This window comes from Cupressus sempervirens, chromosome 1 (assembly GCF_028749045.1).
Source record: "Cupressus sempervirens isolate cs-2001-9-10 chromosome 1, ASM2874904v1, whole genome shotgun sequence".
NCBI classification, from domain to species: Eukaryota; Viridiplantae; Streptophyta; class Pinopsida; order Cupressales; family Cupressaceae; genus Cupressus; species Cupressus sempervirens.
The window spans coordinates 15323406-15344974 of NC_143118.1; positions in this window are offsets into that span (position 1 = coordinate 15323406).

Genomic DNA, 21569 nt, shown 5'->3' on the forward strand with positions numbered 1-21569 from the left:
AAAATGAGTGGAAACCAAGAAGATAAACACTCCAAAAAGCCTCCTTGATATGTATATGTGTTCAATGAGGTTGAATGTATGCTCAAAGTGATGTTGAAAGCTTCAAAGGTAAGGAATGGGTTCAAATGGATGAAGATGGTTTCAAACTATGGATATGTGAATGAAATTTGGCACTAATACATTTGGTGTTGTTTCCCAACGTTCATTTATGATGCTAGGCACTTTTGCTTGTGATTTTCACCTTTTTTTTCGTTTATACCCCGATAAGGTCAAAATTGTGATGTCATTAAAGTTAAGCGTCACAATTTTGACATTCTCGAGATATAAATAAAAAAAGTTAAAATCAAATCATTATCACTTTTTGTTTGATTACATATGGGAGGAAAGGAGTTGCGTGTCTATGACATGGACCAATGGTAAGTCAAATCCTTAGAAAATCAAAGAATGTGTGTATGTGTGTGTGTGTGTGTGTGTGTGTGTGTGTGTGTGTGTGTGTGTGTGTGTGTGTGTGTTGGTGTTGTTAGTAAAGGTAGAATTTTAAAGAGATTGTGTGTGTGTGTGTGTGCGCACGCGCGCACGTGTGCGTGTGCGTGTGCGCGTGCGCGTGCGCGTGTGCGTGTGTGAGTATGTGTGTTGTTATTAATGGTAGAAAGTAAGTGAATGTAGCAAAATTAGTTCACAAGAGAATATATCAACAATGTTTATGTGGTTATAGCTAAGATCGATAAAGGATTATTTGGATTGTCTGTTGCATGATCGTCGTATACAAGACCCTTCCTTTTCCTTTTCCCTTTCTTCCTTCTCCACTAAAAAAGATCACTGCAAAGACATAGATCATAAGGGCACAACAATAAACAAAATATATAGTCACTCGTGAATCCTAAATAAATGATTGAATGGAGAGAATAGGTGGCGACATAAGTAAGTGAATGAAAAATTAAGTCATGGGGGAACAAAATGGAGTTTTTGGGGTTGTAGCAAAGACCGATAAAGGATTGTTTGGATTGCTTATTGCACAATCGTATGATGGGTATGAATAGGCCTAGGCCTAGTTATCGTTTATGGTCATAGTATAGTCTTCATTTGCATAGCACAATATGGTATAGTTAGTACTATTACTACTACTACCACTACCACTAACTTACCTAGCTTCCTGATGCTCGTACTGGCCACTAATATGGTTGCATGTAAGCCACTTGTACTAAACTGTGTAGACAAGACCCTTCCTTTTCCTTTTCCTTTTCTTACTTCTCCATTGGAAAAGGTCATTGTAGAGACATAGATCACAAGGGCAAAACATATATATGTTTTTCAAACAAGAAATTTTAGGCTCTTCCTATCTAAGAAAATAGAATTAATTAGTTTAGTCAATATTGTGAAAGGTAATTTGTTTTCCAAATCTTACCATCTATTTTATGGATTTTACATACCCCAACAATTTATGCTTATGTTGCTAACAAATATATAGAATGGGGATTAAAAAGTTTAATGGAGTATTTTGGTTAGTATACTACAAAATACCAAATTTTGAGACTTTCGCTCAAAACCTAAGTTGAAATTGATGTAGATTTAAGTAATTATCTCTTTACTACTCTACAATAGAATATGGAAAACTAGCTTCTTATGCAACTTGATTTAATTATTAAAGTATTTATGAATGACTTAACGATAAATGTAGCCTAGAATATTTAACTTTCAACCTGCTATCTCTACACCTAAAAATAGTCCATTCTAATAAAATGTCACATATATCTCACAAAATCAGCAGCAAGAATGAGGCAATAAAGTTCACTTTCAATGTTCAACCATATTTGTGTGAGAACATTTCATTCCCTTCATGATGGAACTTCACCCGATGTTTGTATTTTGAACAGTCCAATTTAATCCCTAAACCTCAAAGTCCAACATGGAATATTTACATTCAAACCAATATTGATATAATATTGCTCTCTAATGGATCACAACTGACAATGTGATTTAGTTGGCATTTAAAAAAAGTCAATATTCTAGTGGAGTGATCTAATGGTTTTACTTGAAACTATGTGTCCTTCCTTTGTTTTTCAATCAGATTGAATTTTTTAGCACATGTTTCATGCAATATTGTAGTTGGATGTGCATGTTTCCTATGTTTTTCAATGTCGTACTAATGCTACATGTGGTTGGCTGTAGAATATTTTGGTCTCCAAATGAGATGTGTATGAAACATTAAATGGGGTATGGTTTGGTAAGTGTTTGCACTAGTTTTTTATTATAATCTAGACCTAAAATATGACACATGACACAATTTACTATTCTTTAACGATGTACTTTTTTTTATTGAATTCTATCTTCTTGATTCAAGTTTTATTGAAATTTAATATCTTATTTTCTTCTTAACCTCCCAATTTCTCATGAAATATACTTATGTGAAAGAAAGAGAGTAGAATTTGTCTCATTATTGTTTATAACCATTCTTATTCAATTACCAATTCTCTCTGAAGATTTATGAATTCAAATTTTAGGGACTGTATCAATTTCTTTAGTTTCTCTAAATTACTAATGATACTACTGAGGGTGAAATGAAGCATATCAGGAGACAAACATAATTTCAAACACACTCAAAATGGGAAATGACATTCTTCATTAAGTTTTCAGATGATGAATACATATTGTACTTGGAAAATCCTCATTAGTAAACCATCCTTTAACTCTTCATTTTCAATTTTTTAATACAAAAAATTTCTACAGTTGCTCTTGCTTGCAAGCTTCATGCTTCTCTAACATCATTATTCTAAATTTCAATAATTTCAATTTCTAATATTAGATATTATTTTCTTTCTTTAGAATGATAATCTAAATTAAAATTTCTTATTTTTTTGTACACACATCATCTAGATCTCAGCAAGACTAAGAGAGATAAAATTGCTACAGTAGTTGCAAGCTTTAGTACATCTTGGCTTGCAAGTTTTTTCTTTTTGTTCTATAGGTAGGGATTGTTATGGTATCCAATCAAATAGATAACTATTTTGTTGAACCATTTGAATGTATTACACCTAGTTGCAGTTTTGTTGTTATTTTGTCATCAGCTAAAGTACAATAAAGTGATTTTTCTTTATAGAATCTATCTATTTAACAAAAGATAGCTACATTTCTTGTTACAACTACAATATAAGGTAGAGGAACATTTCATAATTTAATGCAAGATCAAACTCTTCAAGAAAGAGAAAAGATTTAAGTATACCAAAAAAATTAGATATGTTTTTATTAAGAAATAGAATTACAAAGATAAGAGTAAGTATAATAAACAATTAAGAGTAGTCATGTTACAATCTATTGTTTCAAAAATAACAAATTTTCATCTTTTCTAGCCTTTTTATCATTTTTAGGCTTTATGCCCACATCCCAAGACATATAACACATCCAAATGGATTATTTAACACAATGTACATGCTTGTTACCCTTTTGAGGGTTATTTCACAACTTTTTAACAATTAGACCAAACAGGACCTAATAAGGACATTCTGACAACTTTGGCTTACAAAGCCTTACAAATTGATCTATAGGAACACCATTATATATGAATTAATAAATCAGATTACACTATAAACCAATTTGAATTCTTGGTAATGAATCTCATGTTCTTCATGTGCTTGGGTGCTCCTACACCAGGTCACTAAGAAGCTAACATGCCTACATGGCTTATGAAAATTGAAGATATGTTTTGTTCATGTTATATGGGCATAGTTAACACCATTTATAAGCTTCCCAAGTATCATGAAATTCATAGTTCATTTGAGCACTAGTGATCCATTATAACCTCACAACCATCCTTGAGTGCATGTTTCATATTTATGTGTTTCAGATTTAGAGATTGGTTCAGCATGGTTGCTTATCATAATCGAGAGTATTTGTTGAGTGTATTGTGTCTAATCCATGTCTTTGTAGTGCTTATCCAATGTTGAGTCTCCTCAAGTGTCCATTTCCTTAAGTCGAGCTCCATTGTAGAGACCTCTATATTAGGATGAAGGTCCCTTGTGTTGTGATGTGGAGCCTAATCAAACTTGAAGGTTAACTTCTCTCACTTTATTTGGTGTAGTTTCCCCCCACTTTATCACTATGAGGGTTAAGGGGTAGCACCCCTTGCGGGGTCCTCGGGCAGAGCCCCAAGTGCGCTCCCTATCACAATACAAGGTGGGGTCAAGAGACAATGCCCCTGTGAGGGTTTTCCCCCAAAGCCAAAAATGACCTTATTAATGTAAAAGGTATTGCTTACTATTTTTCTATTGGATAAATTTTTCTAGCCCTAATTTTGTAAGAGGAAAAAGCTTGTATAAAATGGCTTGGGGTTAGGAATTTCATAATGCATGATGATATTGTAGCTTCTTACAATGGTATTGAGTTGTAAGGGATTATAGATTGTAATCACTGGATAGTAATAATATTGGGATTGTTGTTGGTGGAGGTAGCCCAGGGATTTGGTGAAACTTGTTAAATCTTTATGTCTTGTGTTCTCTTCTATGCAATTTATTATTTTTTGATATTGATTATATTTGCATGTAATTGTTATTTCTGCCTGTGGTTAATCCTAGCACCTTACACATGGGAAAACCAAGTATTACTTGATTTCTCTAATTGATTATATCTTTAGTTTGGTCTTCCTATGACAATGATACTTGTGTCAATTTTATGCATATTTGATACTATATTTAGAGCAAGTTTGATTTTTTTAAAAAATATTTTTGGTACACTATAGTTAAATTGATAATTTACTTTTGATTATATACAAGATGTTACTAATGCTTGTATGTTTATATTTCATGGATGACAACATTAACATCTTGATTCATAGCATAGGAGATGATTTTTTGATATACGTATAGCCTAGATATTTTCTTATGCGGAAAGACCATGTCTGACAATATGAACCCAGAACAAAATAAGGAGATGATTGCTAGATTATGGTCTAATTTCAAAAGAAAGGTGATATAAAATGTTATTAACCCTACCAAAATTGTAAGGGCTTAAAGAATCAAAGACTTGTAATCACAATAGGTGAGAAACATTGTAAGCAACATGGTCAGGTCACATTGAAGGGGGTATAATTTTGTGTCCATTGGTAATTATTTTAATATACTATTTTAACAATTTTTATACATAATATGGAAATTGATGATGAGATCATGGCCATGTTTAATTTAAGGTTATCATTTTGATATAGGTAAACCAATTTAGGTTACATGAACTATGGACCATGACAATCTAGAGAACGTGGATTTCTAACTAGAGGAACATGAAGGTGTGAATATTGAAGAAAAAGATAATGCTCCTATGGAAGAAGGTGCTCCTACGGTAGAAAACACAATTGAAGATGATGGTATTGGTGTAGTTGATCATGTGACAGAGAACATGACTGAAGATCATGGTACTAGCGCAATTGATCATGATGATGAAGATAACCTTGACATACCTATACTTAAGAAGGAATGTGAGCCCCTATATGAAGGCTCCCAAAAAACTCTTCTCTTCAATGTATTGTTGTTGGTGAACTTAAAGATTATGAATGGCTTATTTAACGTAGAAATCTCACATATGTTAGGTATGTAATTTTTGTCATCTTCTATGTTATTATACCATTAATATTCTTTATATTAACAAATTGTTATTTTTTTGTAGGTTGGGAGGTGAGTGTTTCTTGCCTCCATCTAGCATTCTACCTAGCTCATACCAATAATTATCTGCCATTATGAAAGATATTGGAATGGAGTATCAAACAATACATGCATGTCCCAATGATCATATTATATATTGTAAACAACATTAATTTGCAATAGAATGCCCTGCTTTCCATATTAGTACATATTGATCAAATCAAATAATAAAAAAGGGGCCTCACAATGTTCTTTTGTATATTCCCATTATTCCACGTGTGCAACAATTGTTTAGGTGCACTAGCTTGACACAATTTATGGTTTATCATGCCACAATAGAAGTCAAAATGACATTATGTGAATTCTTATAGATGGTTCTGAATTTAAGGACATAGAAGAAACTTGGTTACACTTTAAAGAAGAACCTCATAATCTCAAGCTTTCATTGGTAGTGGACCATGTTAATCCATTTGGAGAGATGATATATGTTTACTCGATGTGACCTATTTTTGTCATTAATAATGACATTCCTCCTTGGATATCCACAACTAGGGAGCACATAATTTTTTTGATAAGAAAAATAGGTTTTACAGGGATCCTAAAACCCAAGAGTTAAAACACATCATAAGGCTGATAATAAGCAGTGAGAGCCCAGCCAGTAAAAGAAGGCCAACCAAAGGGCCAGTTCAACATTCATACAAAAAGCCAAAGGCCGATAATAAGCAGATAAAGCCCAGCCAAAAAATGAAGGCCAACCTAAAGGCCAGTACAACAGACTAACAAACCAACTAGATAAAAAAACTACAACAATCTTTTATTACAAAAGACAAGAAAAGAAAAACCATTATTATTCCTCTGTCTTTCTCTCCAGCTCTTGCATCATTTCCACTGCTTCATAGACTTTGTTAATCTCCTCAACCACCTAGTCCTATTTCTTTTGAGTATCCTGCTCCATGCTGCTAAAGGTAATGTTAGTAATCACTTCCTCTTCCATCCTGGCTCTTTATTTTTCCTTCTCCTCAATTTCATCTAGAAGACCCCTTGTTTTCAACATTCCAGTAAGGGATGAGATATTATCATTGATAGAGGTTAGAATGGTAAGCATCTGATATGCCAGGTTATCGTTGTAATTTTCCAAATTGTGGATTCTCTTCTCGACCAAATTAAGTCGATCCCCCTGATCATTGAAATCCCCACAATCTAGCGTCTTCCTTTTCTGTTCCAACTAGCCTAATTTTTCTTTGAAGTCCTCCAACTCATGGTAAATCCATTTGATTGACCTAAAATTGTCAATCATGTTTTTCTAGCATTACTAAGCAAATTCATGCCAGTCTTCCTTGCATTATCCGTTATGGCCACCATTGTTGGATCAATGGCACACAATGTTGGTAATGATTGTATTAGGTATTTCATTTAATGGTCATCTAATTAATTTATTAATGCCACATCAAATTGGTAATGATAATTATATAATATTTATATTCATTCAGCTAGGTAAGTACCAAGCTAAAGATACAAATGTATATATGTTGGTCTTAGAATGGTCTTGACATTCGAGTGTCAACACACTTAACCAATTCCACCATATATGTCGAGCACACTATGTATGCAGAGTGAATAATAGTAGCTACCGAGTCAGAATCTTAACAGGTGCCGAGTGACTTCAGGTGACAAGAAAGTAATAGATGTTGAGTAAGAAAGAGCATAGTATGTGCCCAGTGATTCAGGAATGTTCATGTGTCGAGCAACACAGGGTGTAATAGTTGCCGAGAAAACCAGTAATGGAACATGTGCTGAGCAATACATGAACATTCAAGTGTCAAGCATCAGCAATATAATATGTGTTGAGTAACACAGAATCAACATAGTAGTTTGTGCCTTCACAAACCAAGATGTAAACTATTTTTGGAGCCAACATAGAGAGATTTCAAAGGAGAAAAAGGATAAGGACAAATCATTTACTTTCCCTATGTGATCTGCATGCAACCAATGAAAAAAATGGAGAAGGCATGCAACCAATGAGAAAAATGTAAGGTATGAACGGGAATTTGAGATTCAATGTGGATCGTAGATCCACGCCTAACCCTAAGTCTTCACAATCTTTAAAAGGAGGTTGAAAACCCACTACATGTGTGGATGAGAACAATGTATGGGGAGATTATAGCAAAATTTTAGTGAGAAGAAGGAAAGACTTAGAGGAATAGAGCAGCAATTTCATATCCAATTGATCAAAACAACACAAGGGACAAGGAACACATACATAGATCAGATCAAGCAAGGATCAGAACAAGAAGAGCAGATCTAGTACCTGAACCCAACAATTGAAGATTACACTCTATCAGGTCAAATGTTCTAATACTTTCTCACCATTGTATTAGATGCTGAAATCTTATATTGATAGGTTAGCTTAACAGCTAGGTAGGAGAACCTTTGGAGAAGGTGATTGAAAATCCTATGTATTAGGTGGGTTTAACAACCTATTGTAAATCCTTTAATAGGGTGACACTTCATGTAAGTGTTTGTAAATCCTCTAACCAAGTCAGTATTGATGCAGTGTAAAGCCTTTAACAGGGTAGGCCTTTCACAGGGCAAACCATCAGAAGTGGTTGAACATTTATTGCTAAATTAATTTTTGTGGGTGTCATCCCCACCCCAGTTTTACCTTCTTATTCCTGGAGGGTTTCTGGGTTACCAAAATCTTTTGTGTTATGTGTTGATGCATGTTTCATTTCATGTTTTCTTATATGTTTACATGCATGTACATTACTTTCAGTTATGTGTTAATGAGGGTTTAAAAGGATAAAAGCTAGGTACTTCTGATTCACCACCCCCCCCTCTCAGAAGTACTCTTCCCATTTGAATATTCCAACAATTGGTATCAAAGCACTGGTTCTCATGAGGAGAAGCCTAACAGCTTGGAGAAAAAGGTCAGAAGATGGAAGTCTTCAAACTTGGGAAGATTATTAACAATCAAATCATTGATGTCCATCTACAGAGAGGAACTGAGAAAATCCTTGAAAAGAAGGAAGGAGATAGCCATAGCTGAAAATGACATACACTACGAGGAGATTGACACCACACAAGTGTTTGCCAATGGAGATTCCAAGGAATTTGGTGTAGCAATAGCAGAATTGATGGAGAAAAATAGAGCTCAAGCAGAAGAGATAAGATCTCTTAAAATGGAACAAGAATCACAAGCCATAATGCTATGTGAAATAACTGAACAAAAGAAGAGAGAATTTGAGGATAGAGCCATGCTTGAAGATGATAAGAGAAACCTCACCAATAGACTAGAGGAGAGGACAATTGAGTTTGAAAAGATCTCAAACATGCAACTAGACACCTTAAGCCAAATGATGAATGTTCATCATGAGCTAAACATGAAGGACATTGAGATCTCCACTTTGTAGATGCATAATGAACAATTGTAGAATGAATTAAAGAGAGAAAAAGAGATAGAAGAAAGCTACAACAAACCAAATGAGGCTATCAGGTACTTTGAATAATTACTTAAATCACCAAGGGCTAGTAATGATACTTCAGGACTTGGTTACACTAGCACTGAACAAGGAGAATCATCCAAGACTACAACAGAAAGGAACAACAAAGGTGAGAACAACAAACCCACTTGTCATTTTTGTAATAAAAAGGGGCACATTGCTAATGTTTACAGGAGTAGAAAGACCAATCAACATGACACATCCAAAAATAAAGGTTATTGTCACAAGTGTAACATGCAAGGACATTCAACACATGACTGCAGAACCAAGACCATGAGGATACCAAGATTTTAAGGTCACTACTACAACTACAAAAAGTATGGACATAGAGCTTTTGAGTGTAGATCAAAGCCTATGTTGATGCAGGAGCATTTAGAGGTATAAGGGCAATCCTGTGTCACCCAAAAAAATGTACTTAGACTTAGTTTCTATTCCATGTGTTTTCATTTCTGGATACCCATTTGGGTCAAATAAAGGTTCCAACTCTCACAGTTCCACTATTAGTGTTATGGGTTAGAGTTTTTAATCACCTTGGGATACGTGTAAATGCTAGAAAAATAGGAGTATGTAATTGAGCCATAATTTTGGTGAACTAGAAGGTTTAAATTGGTTGGATGATTGTCATTTTAATTTAGAGCATTCCAAAAAAAGAATCAGGTCAAAAGGCCCCACGGTTTGAAAGTTATCGTAGTTTTTCAATTTCTAGAGACATCCTAAGAATGCTTCAAAGTCAGGTTAGGGGCATTAAATGACCTCAAATAGGGCCAAAAAATGGGGGAAAAGCAAAGCTCTCAATGGGGCTATAGAACGCTTCAAGAGCTTTTCAGAAATGTAAACGGTTCGTCAATCGGAGCTACGGTTCAAAAGTTATGCCTTCCGAAAGTTCGGTTACCATTTCTAGATTCTTCTAATTTTGTGTTGACTTTGAATGCGACTTCTAGAGCCTTCTATTTGGTCGGTGGATGCCAACTAGCACTTTCTAGAATGTATTCCTAATCCTTAACCCTCTAGGGTCTATTTAAGAACATTTTTGGCATTGTAAAAGGCAGTTCAGAGTGGAGTTTGAGAGAAGGTACTGGGAGAAGAATTTATCTCCAGATTTATGCTATTGTAAGCCCATAGGGCATGTTTAGGAGTTTTTTTCTCTACACTAAGTGTACTAGCATATTTTTACACTTAATAAAATTTTCTCTTTCCTGTTATGTCCATTATGTGCTTGGGTTGTGTCCCCATCATATGTGGACAACCAACTAGCCTGCAAGGAAAAAAAACTATTCACACCACTACAATTAGGATTACAACACTAGGAAAAGTTGTCACTACTATCCAGAATATGGTCATGTTCCTCAGAACTGCATAAGAACACGCTTCAAAGGAAATTACAGTAGATGGTTAAGCCAAATCACATGTTTTAGTTGCTTGAAGATAGGACATGTCAACAGGAATTGCCCAACAAAGGCCAAGGCACCCAGGCCAGAAGTCAACAAGGGTAAAGAACAAGTTAATGTGGAACAAATCAGGGTAGAAATGAAAAAGGCATGGCAAAGAAGAGATGGATCAAGTACTTCCAATGGAGGGATCACTTCACCCAAGAGGTCAAGTGATCACATTTCATCCAATTAATCTCAAGACAGGTACATGGGGGCTGATATATATAAAGATGTATCATACATTAGCCCAAAAGAACAAATAAGTGCTGCCAAGAAGAAATTTGTGAGAAAAGATGTCAAGTTTTTTTAAAAAATTAAAATTAAAATTTTGTAGAAGATACCGAGCTACCTTTGGATGTCGAGTGAAACTCCAATATATGCGAAGCTGGAAAGTCTAGTTGACGTTGAATGAGATATGTTAGTGGAAGCTGAGTAAATGAATTACAATGGGAGCCGAGTTATAATGAATCCTTCAAGAGCTGAGTGTACAACTGTAAGCACTATGTAATAAATGCTAGGTTTTGAACCTAATAAAGTTGAAAATCGCTCATTTTTCAAGCCATTCGAACACAAAGTGAAAATGAGAAGAGCGAAGAGGCGACCAAATAGTGATTTGCGCCAATTTCAACAGCAATCTAACTCGAACTCTTCGATTTAAAGGTATTTTATCAAGTGCTGAGCTACGTAGTATTTGAAAGTTTATTTAATATTAAACCCTAGTTCGGTCAAGATGGCATCTAGGTCTAAAACCACAAAGGGAAAGGAGGATCATGAGATTCAACTTGTTAGTAATGAAGTTAAACAACATGAATTTAGGTCAATACCTGAAGTTGCCTACAAAAACAACACATCTAGTGCTTTGTCAATCATTCCAAACAAAGTTGTAATGGTCCAAGATGTCAAGAAATGTTACAATTGTAAGATTGGAGCCATAGGTGACTCAAAAATTTTCAATGCCTTTGATAAGTTGTGTGAGAAAGGAATATTGAAGGATGAGTTTCAAATTGTTGAGAAGAAGGGTTTAACTAAAGCCCTACTTTTCCCCATTGTATTTAAGACTGAATGGATTCGTATAGTTTTGAGATGAATTCATGATGGGTCATTTTGGTTAGAAACATGGCCAATGAAGATCACAAAGAAAATTGTTCACAAGGTTACTGGATTCCCAACCCTAGATCGACCTAAGACCCTGAGAAGTGACAAAAAGGAGGCCATAGAGAAAAACACTGGTGCTAAATAGAACAACAGGGGAATGACCATTGATACCATCACTGATCCCCTACTTGATTTCACTGTTAGAATCATATCTCATAAATTTTATCAATCAAGCAAATTGAACAACATACCATGCATAGCAGTAGATGTTGCATATACACTTATAAAGAAAGACCACACAAATGATCTAGCAACACTCATGCTACAACAAATCAATGAAAATTTGGGAGCCATAAGGAAATCAAAAGGAGCTGAATGCAAATTTGGATCACTACTGGTCTACATATTTTTCTATGTCATGAAGGAATTTCCATTAGTTGGAAAGATAAGATGGGATCCAAACAAGACAATTGTCACACAAGTCAATGAGTTTATTGAGCAAATGGGAGACAATATTGATGTTCAGATGACAAGTTACTTTGAGGACTTCAAGAAGTCCATGAAACAAAGGATAAGGATACTAGTATCACTGGTTAAGTAGCATGTAAATAACATTTTTTTCTTGATTGACATAGATTACAGCTACATCCAAGCCATGATACCTAAAGTAAGATGGCTTAGGCCACTTGAATATGAGCTTGATGTAGACCAAGCTTCAATTGCAATAACTACTTTACTTGTAGAAGAAATTGATAAGGATGCTCCTCATTTTGGAACTTATGATATTGTCAAATCCAGGGTGGTAACAGATTTGAAGATAACATTTGTAGTGAAGAAGAAAGATAAAATAGTAAGAAAAATAAAGAAGACATTTGGGGTAGATATTGAAGGTGACGTAGGTGAAGAAGAGGTAGAAGAAGTAGGAGGTGACAATGAGGAAGAAGGTGAGCAAGGGCAAGAGCCAGAAGAATTGACACAAGGCCTAGGACAGGACAAGGAAGAAGGTGTTGAGGAAGAAGAAGCCAAGGAAGCACCCACTAAAGCCAAAGCCACCAAAAGGAAAGCCAAAACTCAGCCTGCACCTCAACCCAAGGCAAAGAAGGGGACAAAGCCCATTGAAGTCAAAGAAAAGAAGCCAACTACAAGGGCTACCACCAGGGCTACAACTCAAAAGGAAAAATATGAAGCCAAAGAGAAGAAGAAATCCACAATGCAAACTGGTGAAGAACGAAGGAAAAGAAGGAGATATGTTGCCCAACCTGACATAGATGAAGAAAGAACAGAGTCAGATGATATCAGCCAGTTTAAAGTGGTAAGTCATCCAACAAAGTCTGCCATTAATAAGTTATGTGTAAATATTAGAAAAACAAACTTGAATGGTTTAAAGATTGTAGATTTTAATAAGCTCAATAAAGAAGAGCAAAATAAAATAGAGGAATTTGTGTATGCAATGATGGCTGAATACAAACACACACTTCTAGAGTTAGATAGTACAATGCCCAAGGAGCTATATAAGATAGTTGTAGATAAGTGGTATTTTTGTCTACAAATGGAAAATGAGATAAGAGAATCAACCCTAGCTACACTACTACCAGACCTAACTAAAGGTCAAACAACTAAGGCAAATAAGAGGCATAATAGCAAATTTTCTCCTAAAAATAGAGCATTTTGCATTCTCCAAAATAAGATAGAGGATGTTGTAAATAAATCCACAAAATTGTTGAAGTCAATATACAAGTCAATTGATGATGTATTTGATGAGGAATATAAGGCTGAGGCTAGCTCAAAGAGAAAAGAAGTAAACGAGATAGCAGAGAAAGTGGAGGAGAAGAAAGATGAAGAAGAGAAGAAAGGTGAGGAAGGAAGAGTAGAAGAAGCAAATAAGGAGGAAGGAGAAGAGAATACAACTAAAGGAGAGGAAAATGCATTAATTGAGTAGGAAGAACAAAGTGTGCAAGACACACAAATGCCACCTCTTAGCCCTCCTTATGCCACCATCACACTCGCAGAGACCATAAAAATAAAGGATGTTATTAACACTTCATGTCAAAACATCAATCCTTTAACTACAGAGGATCTCTCAAAGATCCTTCACCAATCTACTCTATAGGAACAGTTGTGTTCAAGCCCTATATTGGTGAGTGTAGATGAATTACAAAGAGCAGTAGTAGCACCTCAAAGAGAAAGGGTGAAGCCAAAGGAACAACCTTTTACATACACTGCTACTAAATTCCTACTACTTCCACCACCATCTCCACCAAAAGCAGCAAGTGATGCACTTTAGATGCCAAGTGCAACAACATGAGAAGATACAAGAAAAGAAGAACAGTCAATAGGTTCACCCCCAACAATTGTCAAAGATAAAGGGAAATTAGAAGAAAAGAAGGAAGAGACAAGAGATGAGGAGCAAACTACAATACAAACACTAGTTGAATTACCAAAAACTGGTACTCCCACTTAGATTCTTTAGAAGCCAAGCACTGAAATGCTATCAATGCAAGTTCAAACACTAGGCTCAAGCTCTAGAAAGGTAGCCAGGTTATTTCATTATGGAGATCCTGAACTTGATGAAGAGATCATATTCCCTCCTATGAATCCATCACCCTCACCATAGAAAAGATAAATGAAATACAAGGTGCACTAGATAGGAGAAAGAGACAAGAAGTATTGAGAATAGAATACAAGCATAGGCAAGCATTGAATGAGATAAAGGACATCTTCATGGATGCCTTCAGCTTGCAGTCACTGGATGAAACAAGGCCTATAGTAGAATAACTATTAGGTATAGTTGATCAGGTGACTAATGAAGACCATGATACAAATGTAAAATTAATGGAATGGTTAGAAAGAAAGTTTCAAGGAAAGGTTAATGAGAAGATATCAAGTGGAATTGCACTTGAATAGGTAGAGTTGGCCAAGACAATAGATAAGGCCAAAATTGTTCTTAAAAACATTTTTTCATTGTATAGGAAGTTGTGTGGCTTTTAAAATTTCACACAAGCAACCAATCAAAGAATAATGAGCTTGGAAAGGAACTTAAAAATCTCTAGCATGCAATTACCTAGAGATGCAGCTCAGAGTGAGAAGCATTTTGCATAGACGCTTCACACACAAAGGGAATTAGCTATATTAACAATAGAGAAGGCAAATATTAAGGCAAAATTGATGCAAATCCAGTCCTCCATAACCCCACACTTAGAGGTCCTCCACAAAGAACAAGTTTATGCTGAGATAGTATTAAAGAAAGATCCAAATCTTTCTACCCTTGATGGACTTGTACATCTTTCTGTAGAGACTTCCATGTAGCACAAGTCATTGGACATTGCATTGGAGAATTGGGATGTAGCTCTCAAAATAATAATGGAGGTAAATAGTACATTTTTGGCTAAGTATGGTATTACTCCTTAGAACCCTTTGACATCAGTGTCAAAAAAGGGGGAGATATTAACATTAGGTGGAGATATATGAAGATATATGGAAAATACCAAATTTTGATTACATTCTTTCATTCATTTTGAGAATAAAGTGGAAAGTCTGTAGATAACCATAAAGGGGGAGACAAATAATAAGAAAAAAGTAAGGGGAGCTGCAAAATCTTGACAAGCATGTGGAAAATAGATCAGGAACAGGAACATGACAAAGGATAGAGAGAATTAGGTACATTAGCATAGAATTTCAGTAAAGAAGAATGGACTAGCCATAATCAACTTAGGGGGAGTCATAAGGTATATTGTTGCTCACAAAATTTTGAGCAACTTTTGAAATTTTACATGTATGTTGAGCAAGAATAAAGAATGTACTCAATTAGATCAATTCATTAATGCATAGTTAAGTGTTTTTGATACTCATATCAAAGGGGGAGATTGTTGGTCTTTGAATGGTCTTGACATTCGAGTTTCAACACACTTAACCAATTCCACCATATATGCCGAGTACACTATGTATGCTGAGTGAATAATAGTAGCTGCCAAGTCAAAATCTTAACAGGTGCCAAGTGACTTCAGGTGCCAAGCAAGACAGAGTGTCGTATGTGTCGAGTGATTCAGGAATGTTCATGTGTCAAGCAACATAGGGTGTAACAGGTGCCGAGCAAACCAATAATGTAACATGTGCCAAGCAATACAGGAACATTCAAATGCCGAGCATTAGTAATATAATATGTGCTGAGTAACACATAATCAACATAGTAGTTTGTGCCTTCACAAACCAAGATGTAAACCATTTTTGGAGCCGACTTAGAGAGATTTCAAAAGAGAAAAAGGATAAGCACAAATCATTTACATTCCCTATGCGATCTGCATGCAACCAATCATAAAAATGGAGAAGGCATGCAACCAATGAGAAAAATGTAAGGTATGAGCGGGAATTTGAGATTCAATGTGGATCATAGATCCATACGTAACCTTAAGTCTTCACAATCTTTAAAAGGAGGTCGAAAACCCACTGCATGTGTGGATGAAAATAGTGTATGGGGAGATTATAGTGGAATTACAGTGAGAAGAACGAAAGACTTAGAGGAACAGGGCAATAATTTCATATCCAGTTGATCAAAATAGCACAAGGGACAAGGAACTCATACACAGATTAGATCAAGCAAGGATCAGAATAGGAATAACAGATCTAATACTTGAACCCAACAATTGAAGATTGCACTCTATCAGGTCAAATGTTCTAATACTTTCTCACCATTGTATTAGATGTTGAAATCCTATATTGATAGGTTAGCTTAATAGCTCGGTAGGAGAACCTTTGGAGAAGATGATTGAAAATCCTATGTATTAGGTGGGTTTAACAACCTATTGTAAATCCTTTAATAGGGTGACACTTCATGTAAGTGTTTGTAAATCCTCTAACTAGGTCACTATTGATACAATGTAAAGCCTTTAACAGGGCAGACCTTTCATAGGGTAGACCATCAGATGTGGTTGAACATTTATTGCTGTAGCAATTTTTGTGGGTGTCATCCCCACCCCAGTTTTACCTTCTTATTCCTGGAGGGTTTCTGGGTTACCAAAATCTTTTGTGTTATGTGTTGATGCATGTTTCATTTCATGTTTGCTTATATGTTTACATGCATATACATTACTTTCAGTTATGTGTTAATGAGGGTTTAAAAGGATAAAAACTCGATACTTCTGATTCACCACCCCCCCCCCCCCCCAACTCTCAGAAGTATTCTTCCCATTTGAATATTCCAACAATATATTGAGCCCCTTATTGATGAGTTTTTGGAGTCATGGAATGGGGTCACTATGTATGACATCTCTAGACCAATAGAAGAAAGACAATTTCAATTCCATGCAATGCTTGTATGCACAATACATGATGCCCCTAGGCTAACACATTTCTACAATATGTTATATTGTTAACACATATTTTTGGTATGTTATAGTGCTAATACATTTTTGTTGTATGTTTAAGTTGTACATGATAATTATAAATATTAAAATTAACATATTTAATCCAACTATACATGATCTTGTAAGTCTTTAGACAAAGGGAAATCTTGCATGTCCAGTTTAGGAAAGCAGGTGTTTGATGAGTATAAGCACTTTCTCCACAGAAATCATAAGTATTGAATTACCAAAAAATATCTTTTCAATGGGAAAGAAGAGATAATATCAAAGCCACAAAGAATGACACCTCACCTATGGAAGTTGGGATACAATAAAATAAATTGCTGAGGTAATGTCATTCCATCTGATTGTTTTTGTTTGAAATTTATATGTTGACATTTTCTTTTCTTTTTTACTAATGATGTAATTGATGCTCATGAAGGTTGTCAAGGTGTTAATGACCAACTTCCAAAAGGACTAAAAAGTTATCCTAAACAATTTAGTAGGTTTATGTACTACGAGCACCTCCCAATTGTGTATTTGTTTCATGTTATGCATATTGAAAAGAATGTAATAGAGACATTATGGAAAATATTGGATGGAAGGCATGAAAAAGAAAAAATTGTTAAAGTTTGTAGTGACATTGAAGAATCCAATCATGCAATGAAAAATGTGATTCAATCAAATAATAATCAAGACCAATTTGATATATGTGTCCTTCCTTGGTTATTATCAAACCGATAAAGTAATGCTATAAAAGTAGTCATATAAATAATCCGATTTCCCACAAGATAAACTACAAACATAAATAATCTCATATCAAAGAAAAGTTAATTTGGGTTAGGGATGAAAGCAAATGATTGACATACCTTTATTAAGGCAATTCATATTATTTTGTGTTCACTATATATTTGTATCCTACGTGTAGTTTTCATTATATTATTTTATAATATATGAAAAATATCATTTTCTAATTATTGTAGTACGTTCTACCTCTATCTCTTCCACACCACTTCAACAATAGTATCAAACAAGTTATATATGATCTTGGAATATTCATGAGGTTAGAAGTGTAGACCCCTAAATCTGATTACATTACTAAGTAATCATATTTAGTCATCTCTTAGGACATTATTGATTAAATATGTATTATTTAATTAATTAATCGTCATCCCATAGTTAATTTATTTATTTAATTAACTATAGTCTAATTGATAAAATTAAATGATAACCCAAAATTAATTTATCAATTAAATCCTTATTCCTCTATTAAATTAAATAAATCTTCAAATCTATTTTATTTAATCCCACATCCCCCATTTATTAAATAAACCATTTAATAAATTATCCAAACCCCTAAAACATCCCTAAACCCTACCTTTTACCCCTAATCCAACCCATCCACTCATACTAACCTCACTTAGCCACCTAACTAACCCATCCCATTAAAGCTAAGCCATTTTCCCCCTAACCCCCTTTCTAAACTAAGTCTAATCCCCCTCTTAAAAATGTGCACAACTTTAAGCAAGGGTTAAACTTGCTAACCCAAGTCAAAGTCAAAAAGTCTCCCTTATCCCCTTCCATCCCTATCCATGCCATTAATGTTTCTTACATGCCATTAATGACTCTTACATACCTCTTTATGTCTCTTAAATCCCTCTTACACACTCATCCTCCCTCATTATTGTCTTTGACGAACCATTATCCCATCCCCTCACACTCATCCTCCTTGTGACAAGCGTCACTCCCCTATTGGCTCTAAACAAACACAATCCATGTGCTTCCCTTTCAAAGCATCTTAGCCCTCCCTCACCATTCTTCCATCCTTGTATCTTGACCCTCCATCTCACTACCCCTTGGCCTATAAATAAAGCCCTTCCACCTCATAAACATGAATCCACTTTTATGCAAACTTATAATGCTATTTTGAGAGTCTAAAAACTACCAAAATATCATCATAATGCTAAAATCCATCCATACCTCCATTGTTGAAACCCTCATCCATGTACACTCTTGGTAAAAACCCCCACCTATTGGAAGCTTGAGCACACCATGAGCATACATCCCCATCCATTAAGGACATATCTACGTCATCGTAGGTTATACCATAAGGAGTCTACCATTCTTGGTTTACTTTCCTTCTTGGTGATAACCTCGTCCTATCATAAGTGTTAGCTTATTTAGTTTTGTGAATGCTTTTATTAGTTAGTATTCCTTTATTACACTACTAGATTAGGTGATACAAGTAGTGCTATTTCTTAGATTTTTGGTATAGATATTATGTTTGGGACATGCTTTACTTTTTATGTAATTTATTGTATATTTTTTGTAAAGTCTCGCTTATATGTTTTTGCGTGTTGAATCTCTTCTAGGTGGTTGTCGTCTAAAGAAATAAATAAAGAACATGTAAAATATTGGAAGAGAAAAATTCCTTGTCTTATGTGTGAAATACAGAAGTGTCTACCTTCAACCTTTTTCAATGCACAAGAACACTACCTCATACATCAAGTTGAGTAGATTGAATTGTGCGGACCTGTAGATCAATGTGGATGGTTGAGAGAAACTTAATTTTTTTGAAGGGATTGGTTCGACAAAGAGAACATTTTGAGGGGTTTGTGGTGGAGGGATATATGGTATACCAGATCATGGTGTACATTAGTGAATATTTTCCCAAATTTGCAGAAAAGATCCATGTAGATCGCACTTGGGATCGCAACTCCATTAACAAATTCAAAGGGGAGTACTTGATGGTTAAAGGTAGATTGAGGAAAGTGAGAGGTAATTATAAGATATTATTACATTTAATTAATTATTATAAATCTTCAAATTAATTTTTTTCTAAGTGATCTATTTTTTAATAGAGTTGGTTAAGAGTGGTATGCACTACATTTGTATATTGCAAACAATCTTGATTGGATGATAGTATGGATTGAAATATTTCAACAAATAGTTGCTCATTAATACATTGGAAACTACAATTGGAACAATTGTTATGTTTTCATTGACGTCAAATCTTATTGGAAGATAATTTGCTATTTGATTTGAGTGTCATATCTAGATGATTGATGAAGAAGATTTTAGAAGTGGGTCATAGCAAAAGAACTTAGAGGAAAGGTTGAGTTATGAGAATAAACTACAACAAATACTTGATTAGTTAGACTTTGACAAGATAAAGTGATTGTTTAATCATGATTTAAGTAAAGAAGACAATTGTACTAAATTCTTGAGGAAGTGATCAAAGATTGACTAAATGCATAGAATTGACTAAGAAAAAGAGAAAAATATTAAGGAATTTGTAATATATGTTGAGTGATGCTAGTGTCAACTGAGCCAATGTATATGATGAGTAGAAGTAATATTGACCAAGCATTCGTATTGGTTGAGTGTTAGTATGATGCAGTGCAAGGCAGGAGAATCCTCAAAGGAGATGTCCAAGCCCCCTAGCAAACAACTACACAATGGAAACAACACAAAAAAACAAGATAAATGCAACATTTGATACCAATCACAACTCTTTATTCATATAATAGTTGATTACATGCAATATACTCAGCTGTAAGGCTTTCTGGGTTAGGGTCATATACAAACAACAATTACAATACCAGTTCTACAAGATCTCACAAGATCCAACTTACAAACCCAATCCTAGCTAGCCCAGATACTCAATAGGATAAGAACACTAAGAAGAATCCACAGTTGTACCCTCAGGTCCACCAAGCAATCCTCTCGTCCTCACGTTGCATCCCTAGCTCTTTAAATTTAGCATCAACCCTTCATCCCCTTCTCAAAGTTGGATGATAACTACTCTATGCTACCTAAAGACTCCATAAAACCCCTTACTTATAACCAACTAAGCCACAAGTCGGCCCAACTTATTATAAACTAAATTAAATCCCTTACATTAAATATATGTTAAGCCACAAGTTGGCCTCAACACAAATCAAATAACCTATACATAACTTAAATGCCAAAAGTTGGCTTACAGAGAATTCGACACCAATAGAAACCAAGACCAATCTGAGTGTCAACAAAAAAAAGTTGAGCACCAGTAAATTCCCAAGCATTGTCGAGCTCCACTGACCATGCCAAGCTACCAGACCATGCTGAGCTACTAGACCATGCCAAGCTACCAAACCATGCCAAGCTCCATAACTTAAGCCAAAATCCTTCTAAACATGTAGAATTGCAAGCAAGTTGTTGGTTCCTTATTTAATAGATTTGAAAATAACCAAGAAACCAGACTAGTACATCTAAGGCTAGCAAATTCCTATAATGGATGCACTTGACTGTTGATCTTGGACCAACTATAAGGATAATTCCTTCTTCTTCAGACTCAGCAAAACCTAGGCAGGTGGACCTTAGATTCTTTATATGGTACTAGTACAAAGGCATACAATTGAATCTAAATAACAGATAAAATCTCTTAATCTTCTATGTTTATGCAAGCATTCATGTTCATGAAATAGCTAATAATAGAGCACATGAACCTCATAAACTAAGTGAGGGAAAACTCTTTTAATTCCTTAAACATAAAGGGAAAGATATTCGATTGATAATTTGGGTCTCAACATAACCCAGGTA